The sequence below is a fragment of the Neomonachus schauinslandi genome, chromosome 13, assembly GCF_002201575.2.
Source record: "Neomonachus schauinslandi chromosome 13, ASM220157v2, whole genome shotgun sequence".
NCBI classification, from domain to species: domain Eukaryota; kingdom Metazoa; phylum Chordata; class Mammalia; order Carnivora; family Phocidae; genus Neomonachus; species Neomonachus schauinslandi.
The window spans coordinates 76,288,793-76,309,023 of NC_058415.1; the positions used below are offsets into that span (position 1 = coordinate 76,288,793).

The 20,231-nt window shown below is 40.6% G+C and overlaps 1 protein-coding gene across 3 annotated transcripts in view; it reads right to left on the reverse strand.

Moving 5' to 3' along the window:
• The window catches only part of ASTN2 (astrotactin 2), an 865,697-nt gene that overhangs the window by 180,880 nt on the left and 664,586 nt on the right, over positions 1-20,231 (reverse strand). The window lies entirely within an intron of this gene.

A 20,231-nucleotide genomic window follows, 5' to 3' on the forward strand; every position in this document is an offset into this window, starting at 1 on the left:
CCTTGTTCAAACTTCTTTTTCTGCCTTCCTCATGTGCACACTGAGATCTAATTACCCATGCTCCATTCTGTGCTGTCTCCCCTGATCCATACAACTAGCATTTCCCACCTCTGTGTCTTTGTTCACCTGCCCTACTCTTCCCCTCTGCCTCTTAAAATGTTTATCACCAATCAATGCTCCATTCCAATGTCACCCTCTTCAGGAAGTCTTTTCTCCTTGCTCTAGCCCTTCTTCTCTATTTCTGTTTATAAGCCCTAATCTTGTTAAGCTCATATTTTTCATCCCATTTTCTGCTGACCTCTCCAACCATATGATCAGCTCTTAGAGATGGGACCATGTCTCCCACTCCTACCTCCAGCTCCCCACCTCTGCTTCAGTGTTCAGCATAGTGCTAGGGATGTACTTGAGACTTAGTCAAAGAGGAATATTATAGAACTCTGAATGGCTACAATGACATTCATGATCTAGTCTAGAGGTTCTAAAATCCTTCTGAGGAATTCTATGGATCCCAAGCAACATTTCAACAGATGGTTGCAGAGGGCAAGAGGGAAACTGGGTAGATGAAACTCTAAACCCACATCTCAGTTTCAAATAGAGCAGTTCCACTTTATCTCTTTTAAAGACTGGCCTTCTACATAAGACTTCGTAAGAAGAGAATAGTCTATGGCTATATCAAGAAGCTCGAAAAAGCAAAGTGATTTGTACAACCCAGAGAGTTCCATTTACATCACAGACTGTATGGATGGTGTTTTCAAACTTGTGCAATGCATAATCTGAGTGGCAAAACAGGGGGGCCCTGCAATAAGGGGCAGAACTTGGTCCAAATGACAGCTTCTTCCAAGCCTGGTAAAGTTAAGGCATGCTCCTGCCTCGGTGGAAACAGGGGCCCTGGGCACCGAGGCCTGAGAGAAAAAAGTAGGGTTATCTCCTACTCTAGCTCTCAGCTTGCAGTGACATGCAGCTGATCTGGAAATGGGCTTGCCAATTAGAAATACAAATAAATGCAGCCTCCATTCATTACTCTCTGGGCCCTCGGGCCTGGGATCTGGGCTCCACCTTTTCTGTCTGGCTGTCAGCAAATGCTTATGAGCATCAGATCAAAGGCTCTGAGGGAGGAAGACAAGGCAAATTCCAGCTAAGCAATCCTTCAGAGGGATTAAAGAAGGGTAGTTACTAAGATAAACAAAACAAAGCTGAGAGGAAGGCATCTGAGCAGCTGGGCAGACAGAGACAGTCTTACATACAGACAAGTTGAAAGAAGAAGATGATGATGACTTTTGGAAGGGCAGGCCAGAGGAACAGTTTTGGAGAAGGGTGACTTCAAACTTGGGAGAGAATAACCATTGAGGGGAGAAGGTCAGAGGGCAATCAGAGCTGCAAGGACATTAGGGGGGTAGTTAACTCACATTCTGATCCAGAGGTCAGTAAACTAAGTGATACATGAGTCAAATTCAGCCCTCTGCCTTTTTTTTGTAAATAAAATTTTATTGGAACACAGGCACCTTCATTCATTTACGTATTGTGTATGACTACAATGGCAAAATTGAGTAGTTGCAACAAAGATGCTATGGCCCACAAAGTCTAAAATAGTGACTGTCTGATCCTTTACAGAATAAGTTTGGGCACTTCTGCTCCAGTCCTAGGTTATAGCTGGGGAAACTGAGTCTCAGAAGGAGAATCTATCTTTGGTCACAGAGGAATGTGGCAGTATAATGGATTAAAGTAAAAACACTGGAATCAATTAGGCCATCGATACACTTAAACTGTGAATCTCCAATGAGAAAAAATTGAGTGGGGCATCTTTTCTCCATAAAACATCTTTCAAAAACTATTGAAAAAGCATACCTTGGAAAATGCTAATCTGGTACAACCCTCCCATTTTAAACAAGGGGAAATTGTGTCCCGAAGAAAGACTTTCCAAGGTCAGATGGTGAGTTAGTGTTCCTTTCAGCACATGATCCCAGTCTCTTTTGTTAACCAATTTATCACTTAAACCACATTTTAATCTCATATTGTAAAACATAGATGGCCTTTCCCTCACAGCATCTTGCCATATACACATAATTTAATTGGGAACGAAATGTGGTGCTGGGAGTAAAAATTCCCTTGATCAAACAAACATTCATAGCCACTGGGTTAAAGATAAAATTATCCATTTACAACAAAACAAGCTATAGATCTTTGCTGGTCTGTTTTTTTTTTTTTTTTTCCCAATAAATCTTTTTTTTTTTTCCATCTATCAATCCAACAGGTGAGTTAAAAGCCCATAGTCTAGGCTGACAACTGCCTTGCAGTAGTGATATAGAATTCAGAGCTGAACTTAAGGGCTGGTTTTGCAAAAGGAGGGCACTTGAGAGTCACCTGGTCTAACCCCATTGCTCAACAAATGAAGAACCTGAGACCTAAACAGAGAAAGAGATTTACGTCTATCTTCCATGCACATTTATTAACAATGATCCTTTTTGTAAAGATTGTATCATGCTTAAATTATGATCTGGATGAGAGTTACAACAGGGAAGACCATTAACCATTCCATTAATTATTCCTCTGTAGACATTACAATTGTGAAAGCTAATTATTTCTGATCCAACCTCACTCTGTGGCTAAAGTCATCTTTAGTTCAAGTGCCAATTCTTCAGAAAAGCCTTCCCTGAACTCCATCCCCATGCTACCAATCTACATAGGGCATCATATTAAAGATTCTCGTAGCATCCTGTTCTATCCATCACCTCTCAATGCTTCCAGACTGTAAACTCCATGAGGACAAAGACAGTATTAGTTTTGCTGATTCTCATATCCACTTCACATAGAACCTTTAGGCTTTCAGTAGTAGTTTCAATAAATATTTGTTGGATATACAGTTATAGACTGTGATCACTGCACTATCTTATCAGAGCATCGATAAGTCTAAGAGCAAAGATTTGTGAATTTCAAACTGACAATTGATGGCTTGTAATCAAGGGACAACCTCTTTCCAAAGTAAAATTAGCTTTCTCAATTGGAAGCTTTACAGATGAATAGCTGATCAATTTGCCAGTTGTTCTGGCCTCCTCTGGGTTTTCACATAGGCCCTTGCCATTGAGGGGATGGGAGAGTTCAGTTAAAACAGGCTGTCTTTAACAGGCAAGGATAAAGAGCATTTTTGAAGAGACTTATCCTCTGTTCACATTTCCCATCCCTCTGAACAATGCTTCCAAAATAGGATCATGTCTGGTTTTAAACCCAATTCAGTTCCAATGACACTACAACCCATTCATTTGAGAACCTGCCAACTGAACTCTCTTTTTTCTCCTCCCAAATTCCTGCTGGGTATTATTTTGTTGCCACCAAAAAAAAAAAAAAAAGCAGCAGCCTCAGTTGAAGTGACAACTCCTTGTTGGGAGGGCAGCCAGGGCTTTTCGGCAGGAGGTGATGGCACTGCTTGCCCTCATCCAGAAAACAAAACAAAGGCAGCAGACTAAGGGCTCCTGGGAGAGCCAAAGCTGTGCGAATGTTTGTTCAATATTCGGCAACAGTGCAGGGCACTGCCTCCCAAGTCAGACAGGCTTGCTTTGGCAATAGGCTTGCACTTGAAGCATTTAAAGGCTCCACAGGGACCAGAGGGGCTCAAATTAGAAACGTTAAGGGTGGGGGAAAGAGGGTGAGACTTTTATATCATAAAGAATGGCCTTTATTACAGCAATGGCCTCCCAGGAATTGCTGAAATGGGATCATTTCTTAGGCGGAGTCACTGTCTCCTGTTGGAGGAAAGCAATTGCTCCGAAGCCTGACTCAAGGACCCACACAAATAGCCTTAACAAAGGGAAAGGAGCCAGCTGAAAGGCCTTGTGCTCGTGCATTGTGCAACCCAATCTTCCCAGCCTAACAGTTAAGGTCCTGCATCGTCAGTGTGCCCTTCCTAAGTCATGGCACCACCCTGACTGAATGAATGAGTTCTTGTGAGGATCAAATAAGGTGCCTGGCAAAGGTTAAGCACTCAGTCCATGTTAGTTGTTGCCATTGTTGCTGCTGTGGTTGTTACAATTCTTAGTGCTACTGTTGTAACAGGATGTTACAGTTGAAATTTCCATCGAGACACCAAGATAGAATAGAAATGAAATATCCCCAAACCAAGCCCCAATATGCAGAACTTACAAAGGAGGGGAATCCTAACTGGTTTCATAACTCCAGAAACATCAGCCAGAACAAGGAAATAAAACAAGGTCAGAGAATAGGCAGGAGGGATTTAGGAGAGATTTGTTTGAGACAGGCTGTTAGCTCATGTTTAGAGTTTCCAGCGCCCCAGGTGAGACGTGTAGAGCATGCTACCTTCTAATCCTGTTCTGAAGAAGGAGCCTCAAGAGTGCCTCCCGGAGAACTTGCTGTGTGTTCCCCACAGCTGGGAAGATAGTGGACCAGGGTCCTATTCCACCGGCAAACACTCCAGTGGCCTGCAGCAGCAGAACAGGATGGGCTGCACAATGTGAAAAACGCTCGAGTCTTTCCCCTGTACCAGGTGTGAGCCACACAGGAGAAAGAGAGGCCTCGAATACTTCTAAGTCCTACCCAAGAGGAATTCTAACAAAGATTGAGGGGTCCCCCCCCAGTGAAAATCCCTGTGAGCTAGGCCACCAGAGAAACATAGGTGGGGCAGGGGGGATTGGTAGCAGCCAGCCAGTGAGAAAATACATCATCCCAGGCCTTTGGAAAAGTGCCTGAAAAAGCCCCCAAGAGGAAGAGCTAGCTTTAAAAACTGTCAGGAGCAGAGAACACAGAGACAGATATAAGGGGACCACGGCAAGGATGACCTTCCTAATCCTTACCACTCCTCTGCTTTTGACCATGCAGGGAGAGGAAAAAGAAATGTGTGGTAGAAAAACAGAATGGAGGCCAATGTTGTTCCAATCTCTTAATGCCCCCACCACTGGGGAGGGCAAGGAGACTTGATTTGTCAGCTTTAGAAATCTGATTAAATCCTAACTCCCGGCTGGAAACTGTGTTAGCAACTTAAAATGTCTATCACTGTCTATTCCATAATAGTGAAAACAGATTAGATGTACCCTGCTAAAATCGTCATCTAGGAGCTAAGGAAGATGATCGCACTGAATACATTAAAAGGACTGTGGGAACTAACTCACATCTATACTTTGGAACATACATATATTCATCGTGATTACTCTCAATTTGTATTATCAACTGAACCATTTACATCATCATCATCATAGTGTTTATCACATTTTTAATTTTAGTTAATGTTTAATTAATATCTGTCTTCCCAACTAAACTTTGAGCTCCATTAAAGTGAGGACCATGGCTTATTTTAGTGATCATCTGCATCCCAGCATAGAGTCCACTATCTGATGTAGTGTAGTTGGTTTGCAGGTAAATACCTGAATAAAGGAATAGATGAACATGAGCCTCTTTCCCTGTAACCCTTCCATTCCTGTAACACTTATGGGACTTCAAACTCACTATCTCAATTTATCACCATTGCCCCAAAGGCAGATGGTGTTAACCTTACTTTATTGACGTATAAATGATAGCAGGTAGCACTAATTCTCACTCTCACACAGTGAGTTGTCTCTGTTGCAAACACTTGGGCCTTCTCTGTTCCTGCCACTCCCAGACAACACCTCCAGGCTCCCCCACCCTTTCCATGGGCTAAAGCATCTCAGGGGTAAAAGGCATTTTAAAGTTCACCTAGTCAGAAATCCCATCTAACGTTTCATTCACCACCAAATCATCCTCTAACTTCTTTTTGAAACTTCTAATGATGTAAAATTCATTATGTTTTTAGGCCTCCAGTTCCATTATGGGACAGCTTCGTTAAATCTAGGCGGCTTCCCATCCAGAAACTGCATTTCTCCACCTAAGCGTCAGACCCAGACCCGGAATTATGCACTTTATGGTATTTGGACGCCCTATCTGAGGTACTCAGGCCTGCCCCCTACTTGCAGGTCATGCTAAGATTGATCAACTAACTAGGTGAATGAACTCCTGATCCCAGGAAATGTGGGGCATTCTCAAGTGGCTTCTGGTAACGTTTATGTGTCTCAGTATGGATAAATGTTGTGTGTGTGGGTGCACATATTTAAGCAACAGATGGGAAGGCAACAGTGGAGACACTAAAAAGAAGACAGGTCTACAAAACTGCCGAATTCTGGGACAACTGATCTCCTGATCCAACCTAATTCACAGTTTCTACCCAAAATACACAAGTAATAAGCCCAATTGCAGAGGCGTGGCTATAGCACAGTGACTTGCCTGGGTTTGAATTCCACTTCTCCCATTGCCAGGTGAGTGACCTTGGACAAGTCACTTAAATTCTCTGAGGCTCCATTTTCTCATCTGTATAACGTTGATAATGTTAGTACCTAAATCTTAGAATATTTGGAGGATCAATGAGATACAGAACCCAATGAGGAATTTACAAATTCTAGGGTGTCCAGAGCATCATCAGAATCATTTGTTCTACTCTATGACTAACTAATCCTTCGACAAAGCAGGAAAGAATATCCAATGGGGAAGGATGGTCTCTTCAATAAATGGTGCTGTGAAAATTGGACAGCCACATGCAGAATGAAACTGGACCATTTTCTTACACCATACACAAAGATAAACTCAAAATGGATGAAAGACCTCAATGTGAGACCAGAATCCATCAAAATCCTAGAGGAGAACATAGGCAACAACCTCTTCAACCTCGGCCACAGCAACTTTTTGCTAGGCATGTCTCCAAAGGCAAGGGGGAAAAAAAAAGAGTACAAATGAACTATTGGGACTTCATTAAGATAAAAAGCTTCTGCACAACAAACAGTCAACAAAACTAAAAGGGAATCCACAGAATAGGAGAAGATATTCACAAATGACATATCGGATAAAGGGCTGGTATCCAAACTCTATAAAGAACTTCTCAAACTCAACAATCCAAAAAACAGATAATCCAGTCAATGAATGGGCAGAAGACACGAACAGACATTTCTCCAAAGAAGACATACAAATAGCCAACAGACACATGAAAAATGCTCAACATCACTGGACATCAGGGAAATACAAATCAAAATCACAATGAGATACCACCTCACACCAGTCAGAATGGCTAAAATTAACAAGAGAGGAAACAACAAGGATGGGAGGCAAGGATGACAAAGATGTGGAGAAAGGGGAACCCTCTTACACTGTTGGTGGGAATGCAAGCTGGTACAGCCACTCTGGAAAACAGTATGGAGGTTCCTCAAGGCGTTAAAAATAGAGCTACCCTAGGACCCAGTAGTTGCACTACTAGGTATTTACCCCAAAGATACAAATGTAGTGATCCAAAGGGGCACCTGCACCCCAGTGTTCCTAGCAGCAATGTCCACAATAGCCAAACTATGGACGGAGCCCAGATGTCCATCAAAGGATGAATGGATAAGGAAGATGTGGTTCATATATACAATGGAATATTACTCAGCCATCAGAAAGGATGAGTACTTACCATTTACATCGATGTGGATGGAACTGGAGGGTATTATGCTGAACAGAATAGGTCAATCAGAGAAAGACAATTATCATATGGTTTCACTCATATGTAGAATATAAGAAACAGGGCAGAGGACCGTAGGGGAAGGGAGGGAAAACAGAATGGGAAGTCATCAGAGAGGGAGAAAAACCATGAGAGACTCTTAACTATAGGAAACAAACTGAGGGTTGCAGAAGGGGAGGTGGGTGGGGGGATGGGGTAATTGGGTGATGGGCATTAAGGAGGGCACGTGATGTGATGAGCACTGGGTGTTATATGCAACTGATAATTTATTGAACACTACATCTGAAACTAATGATGCACTAAAAGTTGGCTAACCAAATTTAAATAAAAAAGAATTGTTTATTCTAGCCCTTGGTCTTCACCTCAGCATTATTCAATTTTTATGCAAGTCTGGATCTGTAAATCTTCCCTTGTTATCTGCTGGTGATTTAACCACACTGTTAGGAATTTCTCTTTAAACTACCCACTCCCTACTTAATGGAACACAGTAGACTAAGGTAGACAGTTCAGTAGACAAAGGTAGAATCGAACACTTAAGTCCAGAGCTGAGTTAAGACTACCTGATTTAGGATCCTTCTGGGCAAGTCACTACCTCTCCAACCTTGGTTTCCTCATTTGTAAAATGGGGACACTAATTCCTCTTTGAACTGCTCTGAGTGTCAGATAAAAGATGCAGCCCTAGCTGGTTTACACTTATGATCTCATACGGTTCTTGCTATCATGCTACAAAGTAGGGATCATTGCCCCCTTTTATAGACGAGGAGACTGAGGCTCAGAGTGACATAGTATAACCTTACAAGTGATAGTATAACCTTTCCTATTTCAAGCGAAAGCAGTTAAACCTCTGAGGAAGCAGTTAAATATTCGGAAAGTCATACTCTGCGCATGGCAGGGAGAGGGACCCCTGGATACTACCCAGTACCCCATGGTAGTGGCTAATGTCGTTTGTTTGTTTGCAAATTAGAATTGTTTAGATAGATTTTTTTTTTAAGTACTAAAATATCCGCATGGCTCTGCTGTGTTACTTGTCCTAAAGAAAGTTAAGGGGCAGAGTGAAGAAACCCAGTACAGCTCAGTGGACCCAGAAGTGGGCCTTCCCACAGACTAAGATGTACCCAGGCTCCCTCTCCCTCTTCCCAGACTTTTATCTTCTTGCTGTTAAGGGAATAGTCAGCATTGCAACTTATCATTTATTCCTGTCTCTAGTGAGATAAGGTGCTCTGCAGCCAGTAATGGGATAACTGGGGGGGGGGGGGGGGGGAAGAGGAAGAAAAAAGACCATGTGTGATCTCCTGCTGCCCTCTAGTGCCTGCTTAAGATGATTGCTCTCGGGAAAAAATTGTTCTTCCACGCCAAAGAATGATTACTGTGTGCGAAGCAACTTTCTAGGCTCTGAGGACAGCAGGTAGGACAGTAAAGGCTTGGCTATGATACAAGGTAGCTACTGTAATGACTATGGGGGTTATGAACAAGCATTTGCTTAGAAGGCCTATTCATAGTGCCAGGTTTGGAGCCAGGCACTGGTCGGGGGGCGGAGGGGTGATATTATGAACAATGATTTGTTCCAATCCTAGTGGTACCCAAGTGTAGAGATTTGATTGAGTGTATCAGCTAGGAAGGAAAAGCTAGAAGAGAAGGAGAGGGGAGAGACTGGAGATAAGACAGAGAGAAAAGATAATCAATGGAGCAGGATCCTATAGGAACTAAGAAGAAATGAACTCCCAGGTGACACTGGAAAGGATGTGGTCTGAATGTAAGACAAATCTAAGTGGGAATTTTATCATGAGACCAGGGCCTCTGGGTATAGCCATGCAAGTTGTGTACGGCTCAACAGTGATGAGGCAAGGGGGTGAGGGGAGACTGAACCCAGCCTCGCCCCACCTGCCATGCGTGCGCCCACAGGATTGAATCCAAGTGGAAGAGCACTATTTCCTAATTTATACAAAAGCTAACTTATCGGCTAGCTAAGGCCCTGCATATAATCACGGACAAGCTATCAAAGCCTCTCATCTATTATGTGCAAAGTAAGGCTAGTATCACTGATACTAATACAAAGTTCTTAGAATTTGAGATAAGATATGCCCATGCCACCCAAGAAATTTCAGTTCTTACTGGAATTATAACAACCTAGTTTTATTTTTTATTTTATTTTGTTAGAGAGAAAGAGAGACTGAGAGAGAGAGAGAGAGAGGTGGCAGGGGGAGGGGCAGAGGGAGAGAGAGAACCCCAAGCAGAGTCCAAGCCCAGTGCGGAGCTGGGCATGGGGCTCGATCTCACAACCCTGATATCATAACCTGAGCCAAAATCAAGAGTCAGACACTTAACCGACTACCCAGGCGCCCCAACCTAGTTTTATTTTTTAAGATGTGGTGGGTAATTCCTTGAAAAAGGGAAAAGGTAGAAAGGAAATTCACATTTCCTGAGCTTCTATTCTTCTTTGTCAAGCACAAGACATTATGAATCTCACTGGCTCCTCATAACAATGCTTTGGACTAGAAGTATTACAGTTTTTATAACCATATTTTACAAGTGAGAAAACAGAGGTTCTGAGAGGTGACAGACTGCAGCCAAAGTCCATTAGGTATTTAGGATGACTCCAAAGCTCGTTTTCTGTCTAGTGAAGCATGGAAGCATCATTAATAGGAGGCCTGCCTTCATCTACTGGGATCCCATTCTCCCTCTTTCTTAAAAACTCTGCTCAGAATTTATCCCCTCAAGGAAGTATTCCAAGATTAGTTCTTTCTTAATTCCTTTCTCCTCCTTCCAGTAGCTTCTTAGGCTAGGGGTGAAGGATGAAATAAATGCTCAGAAGGAATCATTCCAGGACAGGGCTTAGGGAATTTGAGGTCTCTGGGATGGCAGTAACCTGCTTCAGAGGGAGACTCCCAGATCATCCTGCTTGAGCATGATCTTGACACAGGAGAGCAAGCTAATAAGGCATGCCAGGCCACCCTGGGGCCAGTGGGAGGCTGCCAAATTTGAACATCAGGGAGGGTATGACCCTGGGTGGGGTCAGTTGGAGTCTTTGGTGTGAAGAGCCATTAGAAAACAAACTTCCACTCTCTGGTCACTTCCTAGGGTGCTCCAGTCTTGTTGTCATACTTCTAACTCTTTATTTCCACTGAAATCTTAATACGCAGGTTAAAAGACCATCTTTAAACATATTGACAGGCAATGCTTTTGGAGAACAGATTCAAGGTGAGTTACTTCTCCCATTAGCATCCCTCCTCCCTGTAACTGTGCTGCTAGGGGTAGGGAGAGGGACTAATGAGCACACCCATCAAAAAACATAAAACAAAATACCAATAAAGGGCTGAGACCCATTAGGGACTCCCTGTCTTATGCTGAGGACATCAATAAAATTAATATTAATAATAGCTATGATTTTACAGGGGCATATTCCAGGTCAGATGTTCTGCTGCTTTGCATATGTTGTGTCCTGTGGTCTGTACCAATCCTAACAACAGTGAGAGGTAGATTCCCTTATCGTTATTTATTTATTCATTTATTCATGTATGCCTGCATGCATTTATTTTAAGTAGTCCAATACAGGGCTTGAACTCACAACTCTGAGATCTGAACTCAAGACCTGAGCTGAGATCAAGAGTCTGATGCTTAAGCCAGGCACCACCCTTACCACTTTTTAAAGGTGAAGAAATGGAAACTCACAGAGGTGAAATCAGGGGTTGGGGCGAACTGGACTTCAAGCCATTCTGATCTGTTTTACTTCTAAGCACTTTTCCACTATCTTAAGCTGCAACCAATCTGCTAGACTACTGTGATTCACGGCTGGACAGTTATAAATTCTGAAAATTTAAAGTGCAATTTCTGTTACTTCTGCCCATTACATCATACTGATTAGCAATAAAAACCTTAAAATAAGAATCTATGGACAATCAATAGGTAATTGGTTGAAAAACTGTGCTGCATCCACACAGTGGAGTCTATGTACTTAAAAAGGAATTAGGACAATCTTTATATGTAATATGGAGTAATCACAAATACATTTCACTCAATGGAAAAAGCAAAGTGCAGAGCAGTGTTTATAGTGCTTTCTTTTGTACAAGAATGAAATATAAATATGTATACATATTATATAGATAGATTTCTATATAATACGTATACATCATCTATATACAAATTAGATAGATATAATTTTTCACTAAGCAACATTGAAACAATTAACCAAAACTTAAAAAAAAAAAAAAAAAAAAGGTTAACCACAGAGGGAGCAAGGAGATAGGGTCAAGGAGACAAAGACAGAAGCCAAAGTTTTTTGAGTGAATCTTTTTTATAGGTTTTAGTTTGGACTCACATAAAACAATTATGCAATTTTTTAAATCAAAAAAGATAAAAACAATCTGTAAATTATATGCAAACTGAAAAAAACTAGTTATATATCAATATGTTGGCATAACCACACAGAGAAAATAATTATTTTAAGTGGCTTTACAATGCAATATTTTGATTGTAGATGTTTAGTGAGAAATATTTCAAAGGAAGAAAATGATCTGCAAATAAATCTTAAACTAAATGCAATGGATTTATTGCTAGCTGTAATATTGGTATGGTTATTTTGAAACGATTATGTATATATTGTGGACTACAACAAATAAGCCATTACCTTACCATCTCAGGAACTAACATTATAAGTGTAAAAGGAACCACCTCAGGTATAAAGTCAAAGAAGGTGAGAAAAATTCTGTACACTGAAATGTCAACTAGAAATCATATAAACTTATAATTCACTTTTACCTTTTAAAAAATAAACATTTCGGGGTGCCTGGGTGGCTCAGTCGTTAAGCGTCTGCCTTCGGCTCAGGTCCCAGGGTCCTGGGATCGAGCCCCGCATCGGACTCCCTGCTCAGCAGGAAGCCTGCTTCTCCCTCTCCCACTCCCCCTGCTTGTGTTCCCTCTCTGGCTGTGTCTCTCTCTGTCAAATAAATAAAATCTTAAAAATAAATAAATAAATAAATAAACATTTCATAGTTCTCTCCACTGAAAAGACCTAGAAATAATGGCAACCTAATAGCAATAATATTCTTAATGTCTAGACTCTTGTTTTGAAATACTATTTCCCAGTAAAAGAAACAAAAGATTCTTGGAAAAATTCCTTATTCCAACTCTGGACTAGGTATGGTACAAGCTGAGCCTGGGACATCTTGCTGTGCCAAAAAGAGAGATCTGCCAAAGACTAATGTGGTCATTTCAAAAGGACATAGAAGCCCTTCTAGAGGGGCTCACACTGGCCTAACATTGAATAAACTGAACATCAAAGAGAATAATGACTGCAATTGATTGAAATAGATCAAATAAATAAGTTTCCTGTAATCCACAATGTACTTCAAACCAAAAACCAAAGCCAAAACCAAAACCAAAAAGCAAACAAAGCCTATTGATCACCATTGGGAATGGCTAGGAAACTAGGTCATTATCTGAAAATTGAGTTAATCAAGCTTTTATCCTATGACTTGGATTTCAGGGTAACTACCTTTTTCTTCAGGGCAATACTGCAGGCAGAAAGAATGACAGAATTAGGAAACTGCCATTTTGCAAGCTCTAATCAAACTAGAGATCTAGACAGCATCATCAATGAATCCTAAAGCCATTAGGAGAAAGGCTGATGGGAAAATGTCTAATCAGTGGATCAGACTTATACTACCTGACCTGCTGATCAATCCTAATATCACTGAAAGTAGTAAACCAGACAATTAAGTACCTTTGATATGATGCCAGAGGAAGCACACAGCATGGGCTGTATGCTGATGTTCATTGGGTCCATGGATAAAATTCAAGGGTCTGTGAACTTGTATAGGGAAAAAAAATACATCTTTAAGTATCCTGTAAATGCAATTTAGCATTTCCTTAAATTATGAAGGCAGGCAGCAAACTATAGTACCGTACCACTTCCTATGACTTTGACACAATCAAATTCACATATATTTCTATCCCATTACATTTGCTATAAATATTTCTAAATACTTACATTCAATACTACTTAGCAATTATAAGTTATTAGATTCTCCACTAGATCTTGTCATTAATAAAGAACCACACATATTACACTACAGATATTTTTTTAAATATTTTGATAACTATATCTTTTTTTTTAAGATTTTATTTATTTATTTGAGAGAGAGAATGAGATAGAGAGAGCATGAGAGGGGGGAGGGTCAGAGGGAGAAGCAGACTCCCCGCTGAGCAGGGAGCCCGATGGCAGGACTCGATCCCAGGATTCTGGGATCATGACCTGAGCCGAAGGCAGTCGCTTAACCAACTGAGCCACCCAGGCGCCCTTGATAACTGTATCTTGATATACTTTCTTTCTTCTGTAGTCTCCATGAATTTAGTTTTATGAATTTAAAAACATTACTCTGATATGAGTGGGTCTATAATCGTCATCATTCTACAAAACAGGTCCATGGGACAAAAAAAAAAGTGATTAATCCCTAGGAGAAAAGAATAAATTAACACAAAGAGGGAGCCATTAGCTAAATCTGCAAAGGTAGACAATTGTAAAGAATAAATGAGTCAATGTCTTCAACAAATAATGGCATGGGCAAAATTTTAGGTGTGACTATTACAGACTAAAGGAGACCTAGTACAACATGTAGACATTTTGATCCTTATTTAAAGACACCTACTAAATATATATATATTTATTTATATCTCTCTCTCTCTATAGAGAGAGAGAGAGAAGCAATTAAGGACATTTGAGTATGAATTGCTAGATGTGATAATGAAGCTGAGAGATTATGTTAAAAAATAAGTGTCTGTTAGAGAGACATACTGAGGTATTTAAAGGAGGAATGATAGGGTATCTGGGATTTATTTTAAAAGACTTCAGCAACAAAAAAACAAACTGGGAGAGAGGGATAGCTGAAGCAAAATCAGCAAACTATTGACAACAGTTATTGCAGGGTGATGGGCACACAGGGAACCACTATAGCATTTTCTCTCCTTGATTGTGTACTTTTCTCAATAAAACACAGAGAAGAGAGGGCTGCCAGGGGATTACACAAAATCAGTAAAGACGATTATTGCTGGGGAGTAGAATGAGAAGGAATTTTTCATTCACATCTACAGTATGGACTGCTTTGATGCTTTCTTCTAAATGCATTTTCACTTGTATTATGTTTAAATCTTTTTAAATAACAATCAAATGTTCCTACTTTTGTTAAAATAAATTAGAATGATGGTTAGCAGTGACATGAGAAGACTACGTAAGGTAGAGACGGGGGAAGGGTTTGGGGAAAGGAGACCGTCTCTTTGTGTACTACCACCCACTCTTACAGATACCGATTGATGAAGTGGGCAATGGTACCCACCGTAAAGAGAAAGGTGAATGAAATCCTTGAGCTGAGATACAGGAAATCTGGAATGGGGTTGAGATGTGGGACTTAGCAGAAATAAGGCCCATGGGAGATTTTCCAGCAACCCTCACTTAGCATTGTGTTGAGTTGAGGTTGATGACACTACACGGGAATGTTCTTCAAATGCTACTAACATTTATCAAGCACCTACTCAGTCACTGTTTGATTACTGCCGACCTTTGACTTTATGCACTAGTTCAAACTATTAGAAAGTGGGTCTGGCCAATACACAGAAATGTGTATGATATTAAAATAAAGTTTCAAAATTCTGAACTGTTTCCATATCAGTTCAAGGAAATTAAAAAAAAAAAAAAATCCTCCCTGCACAAGAACTTTATGCAGCCTTATTTGTGATGGTTAAATGTTCAATAATGGCTTGTCAACTTGACAAAGTCTTATGTAGCCAGTTTGACAACTATGAAGACCAGAAAAAAAGTGATTTCAAACATTTTCTTATATTAAGTAAATACAAAAACTGATATTTATTAGAAAAACATTTGGGGGCACCTGGGTGGCTCAGTTGGTTAAGCATCTGCCTTCAGCTCAGGTCATGATCCCAGCGTCCTGGAATAAAGCCGAGTCCTGCTCCCTACTCAGTGGGGGGCCTGCTTCTCTCTCTCCCTCTGCCTGCCACTCCCCCTGCTTGTGCTCTCTCTCTCTGTGTCAAATAAGTAAATAAAATCTTACAGAAAAAAAAAACATTTTTTGGATATCCAACTCATGTTTGTAAGTGCATGAACAGATTAAAGGAGAACCATGGAAATGTTTATATTTATATGAATATAACCAATATAATGGTTATATTAAGGTGATGGATCAAGTTGACTCTTTCTATATGCTCTTTTATGATGTAAATTTAAACTGAATTCAAACATCTATTGAACACTTACCATGTACTGGGGTGAAAGCCAGATTGAGAAATGCACAGGTATTGAGTATGGCATATGTAGATCAGAATCAGAGTTTCAGCAGAAAGTAGACTAATGACTGACAGACAGACAGACAGACAGATGGTAGATAGATACATAAATAAGAGATTGAAGGAGGGAGGAAAGGGAAGGGTGGAAGATGGAAGGCAGGTAAGAGGGATGGAGCTTCTAAAATGGCCTGGAGTGATTTCATCTCCTGATATGCATGGCCTATTATAATCTCTTCCACTTGAGTAACTTGCTTTTAACCAACAGAATATGGCAATAAGGGATGTCACTTCTGTGATTAGGTTTCAAAAGACTGACTTCTGTTTTCCTCAGACTCTTTCTTGCTTTGATGAAACAGGCTCTCATGGAGTGGTTCATGTGTCAAGGAACTACTGAAAGTTCTCCAGCCAAAAGGAAGCAAGAAAGTGAGGCTGTCAGTCCAACCACCCTTGAAGAACTGAATCCTGCCATCAACTACATAAATGATCTTGGAAATGGATCCTTTCCCCATCAAACCTTCAGATGGGACCCCAGCCCTGGCTGATAACCTGACTGTAGTCTTATGAGAGACCCTGAAGTAGAGGATCTAGCTAAGCTGTGTCAGATTCCTGACTCACATAGGCTGTGAAATAAGAAATGTGTGTTGTTTTGTTTCATGAACATAGAGGAAGGGAAAGAAGAATAAAATAAGATGAAAACAGAGAGTCAGGCAAACCATAAGAGATTCTTAACTACAGGAAACAAACTGAGCGTTGCTGGAGGGGAGGTGGGTTGGGAAGATGGTATAATTGGGTGATGGACATTAAGGAGGGCAACTGAAGTAATGAGCACTGGGTGTTATATGCAACTGATGAATCACTAAATTCTACCCCTGAAACTAATAATACAGTATATGTTAACTAAATTGAGTTTAAATTAAAAAAATAAAAAGAAATGTGTGTTGTTTTAAACCACAACACTTTGGGATAATTTATTACTCAGTTTAGACATAAGTAATAGCGATAGAAACAATTTTATTATATTGTTTCATGGAAATTTTAACAATTTTAAACCTCTAGACTCAAACAAACTTGGTTAGGAAGTATTAGTTTTAATTCCTTCCATTTTTTCCCTTAGACTCTATAAGCACAAATTCCTCTTCCTCCTCAGAATTGTTTGCTAATAAGAGAAGAGGGGGAAAATATTTTTTCAAGAATCGTACAAATCACAACAATCAACAAAACAAGGAGGCAACCCACAGAATGGGAGAAGATATTTGCAAATGACACTACAGATAAAGGGCGGGTATCCAAGATCTATAAAGAACTTCTCAAACTCAACACCCAAAAAACAAATAATCAAGTCAAAAAATGGGCAAAAGACATGAACAGACACTTCTCTGAAGAAGACATACAAACGGCTAACAGACACATGAAAAAATGTTCATCATCATGAGCCATCAGGGAAATTCAAATTAAAACCACATTGAGATACCACCTTAAGCCAGTTAGAATGGCAAAAATTGACAGGGCAAGAAACAACAAATGCTGGAGAGGTTGTGCAGAAAGGGGAACCCTCTTACACTGTTGGTGGGAATGCAAGTTGGTACAGCCACTTTGGAAAACAGTGTGGAGGTGCCTCAAAAAATTAAAAATAGAGCTACCCTATGACTCAGCAATTGCACTCCTGGGTATTTACCCCAAAGACACAGATATAGTGAAAAGAAGGGCCATATGCACCCCAATGTTCATAGCAGCAATGCCCGCAATAGCCAAACTGTGGAAAGAGCCAAGATACCCTTCAACAGACAAATGGATAAAGAAGATGTGGTCCATATATACAATGGAATATTACTCAGCCATCAGAAAGGGTGAATACCCAACTTTTACATCAACATGGATGGGACTGGAGGAGATTATGCTAAGTGAAATAAGTCAAACAGAGAAAGTCCATTATCATATGGTTTCACTTATTTGTGGAACGTAAGGAATAGCATGGAGGACATTAGGAGAAGGAAGGGAAAAATGAAGGGGGGGGAATCGGAGGGGGAGATGAAACATGAGAGACTATGGACTCTGAGAAACAAACTGAGGGTTCTAGAGGGGAGGGGGGTGGGGGGATGGGTTAGCCTGGTGATGAGTATTAAGGAGGGCACGTACAGCATAGAGCACTGGGTGTTATACGAAAAAAATGAATCGTGGATCACCACATCAAAAACTAATGATGTATCGTATGGTGACTAACATAACATAATAAAATAAAATTAAAAAAAAAAAGAATCGTACAAATCACAGTAATGATAATAATGACAACAATAGCTACCATTCCTAGAACGTTCACTCTCTACCTCAGGCAGTGCTCTAAAAACTTGAGCTCTATCAAGTCATCCAACATTCCCAACATTCCTGTTACTCCTATTTTGCAGAGTAACAGAAAGTAAAGTACAGAAAGGCTAAGTAAATTCTGCAAGGTTCTACAGCTTGTCAGTTGCAACAAGTTACCACACTTTACTTCAAATCATCTTTTTTATCTTTTCCTCAAAATAACTGTCCAGGTAAGGGGGGTTGGGGTTGGGAATAATTATTATTATATAATTATTATTATTGTAAGTGCACTAAAATGAACATTACAACACGTCAGGCAACATCCTAAAATGTAAATGCTTAACATCCAATATCTCTCATTTTGCCACACCTCCCCCCTGAAATCCCTTGAGTTAGTTATTGTTATTCATCTTAAAAAAATAAAAGAGAGGTTAAACTAGAAATTTTAGCAAATGGAGAAAGTAGTGCTTATCTCATAGGGTGATGCTATCGGTTGAACTGTGTCCCCCAAAGAGATAGGCTGACATCCCATACATCAGAATGTGACTTTATTTGGAAATAGGGTCATTGTAGATGTAGTTAGTTAAGATGAGGTCACACTGAAGTTTTAATTAGCTAAGATGGTGGTCACACTTAATGTAATATAACTGTTGCCCTTACAAGAAGACACAGACACATTCATTGAGGAGAATGGCATGTGATGATGAAGACACAAAGAGGGAAACTGACCACAAGAAGATGGAGGCAGAGATACTGGAGTTATGCTACCACAAGCCAAGGGATGCCTGTGGTCACCAGAAGCTGGAAGAGAAAAGGAAGGATCCTCCTTTAGAGACTTCAGAGAAAGCCTGGTCCCACTGACATCTGGACCTCAGATTTCTAGCCTCCAGAATGTGAAAGAATAAATTTCTCCTGTTTTAAGCCACCCAGTTTCTGATACTTTGTTATGACAGCCCTAGGAAACTGATACAGGTAGTTTGAAAGTTAAATGAAAAAAAAAGGTTATGTTAAAATGCTGAATAAAGAGTATTTAAAGTACTCCACAAAAAGTATTTTTATTTTTATTTATTTTTAAAGATTTTCTTTATTTATTTGAGAGAGAGAATGAGAGAGAGCACATGAGAGGGGGGAGGGTCAGAGGGAGAAGCAGACTCCCTGCCGAGCAGGGAGCCCGATGCGGGACTCGATCCAGGGACTCCAGGACCATGACCTGAGCCGAAGGCAGTCGCTTAACCAACTGAGCCACCCAGGCGCCCCATACAAAAAGTATTTTTAAAAAGTCCCTGTGTATGAGGAATGCTAATATTGTGCCAGAGTATGCAAAGCCACAGAATTAAAATGAGTGCCTTTTCCCAGGGTATTTATTTTACTCCGAGATTTTTGTGGGAAGTGTGGTAATTAATTTAACTGGTAAGTAATTTAAACGTTAAAAAAAAAAAAGGACAGTCAAACAAACAGATTTTTTTTAAGAAGAGAAAAAGGGTTTTTCATCGTCATTATTGTTCTTTAAATCTTTTTTTTTTAGATTTTTTTTTAATTTATTTATTTGACAGAGAGAAAGATAGCGAGAGCAGGAACACAAGCAGGGGGAGTGGGAGAGGGAGAAGCAGGCTCCCCGCCGAGCAGGGAGCCCGATGCGGGGCTCAATCCCAGGACCCCGGGATCACAACCCGAGCCGAAGGCAGACACCCAACGACTGAGCCACCCAGGCGCCCCGTCATTATTGTTCTTTAAAGGCATGCTTGTTCGATATTCCCAGACTGTCAGAGAAGTACCACTAGGATGCTCTCTGAGCGGGAAAACAGGGGTATAAAAATATGATGAGTCCTGAATTGAGACTTTGGGGGCCAGGATCTGTGATTTTCAGCAAACAGAGTGGTAACTCCCCATCTGGTCTGAGAAGAGGTTAGAGGTAAGGTCTTAAGTGTGGGAAGAAACTACTTGACAGCAACTCTCCCTTATCCCCAGGCTGCAACACAGGCACTGATAGAAGTACCCCAAGGCCCTTTCCAGAAAGGTTTCTTGCCATTCCGGTGAAACAGGCCACTCTGACTCGCCAACATGGCAGAAACTCAGGGCAAAAGGCAGTTCCTGCTGTTCCCTGGCAAGGCTGCTCAGAAGAGCTCTTTTGAGT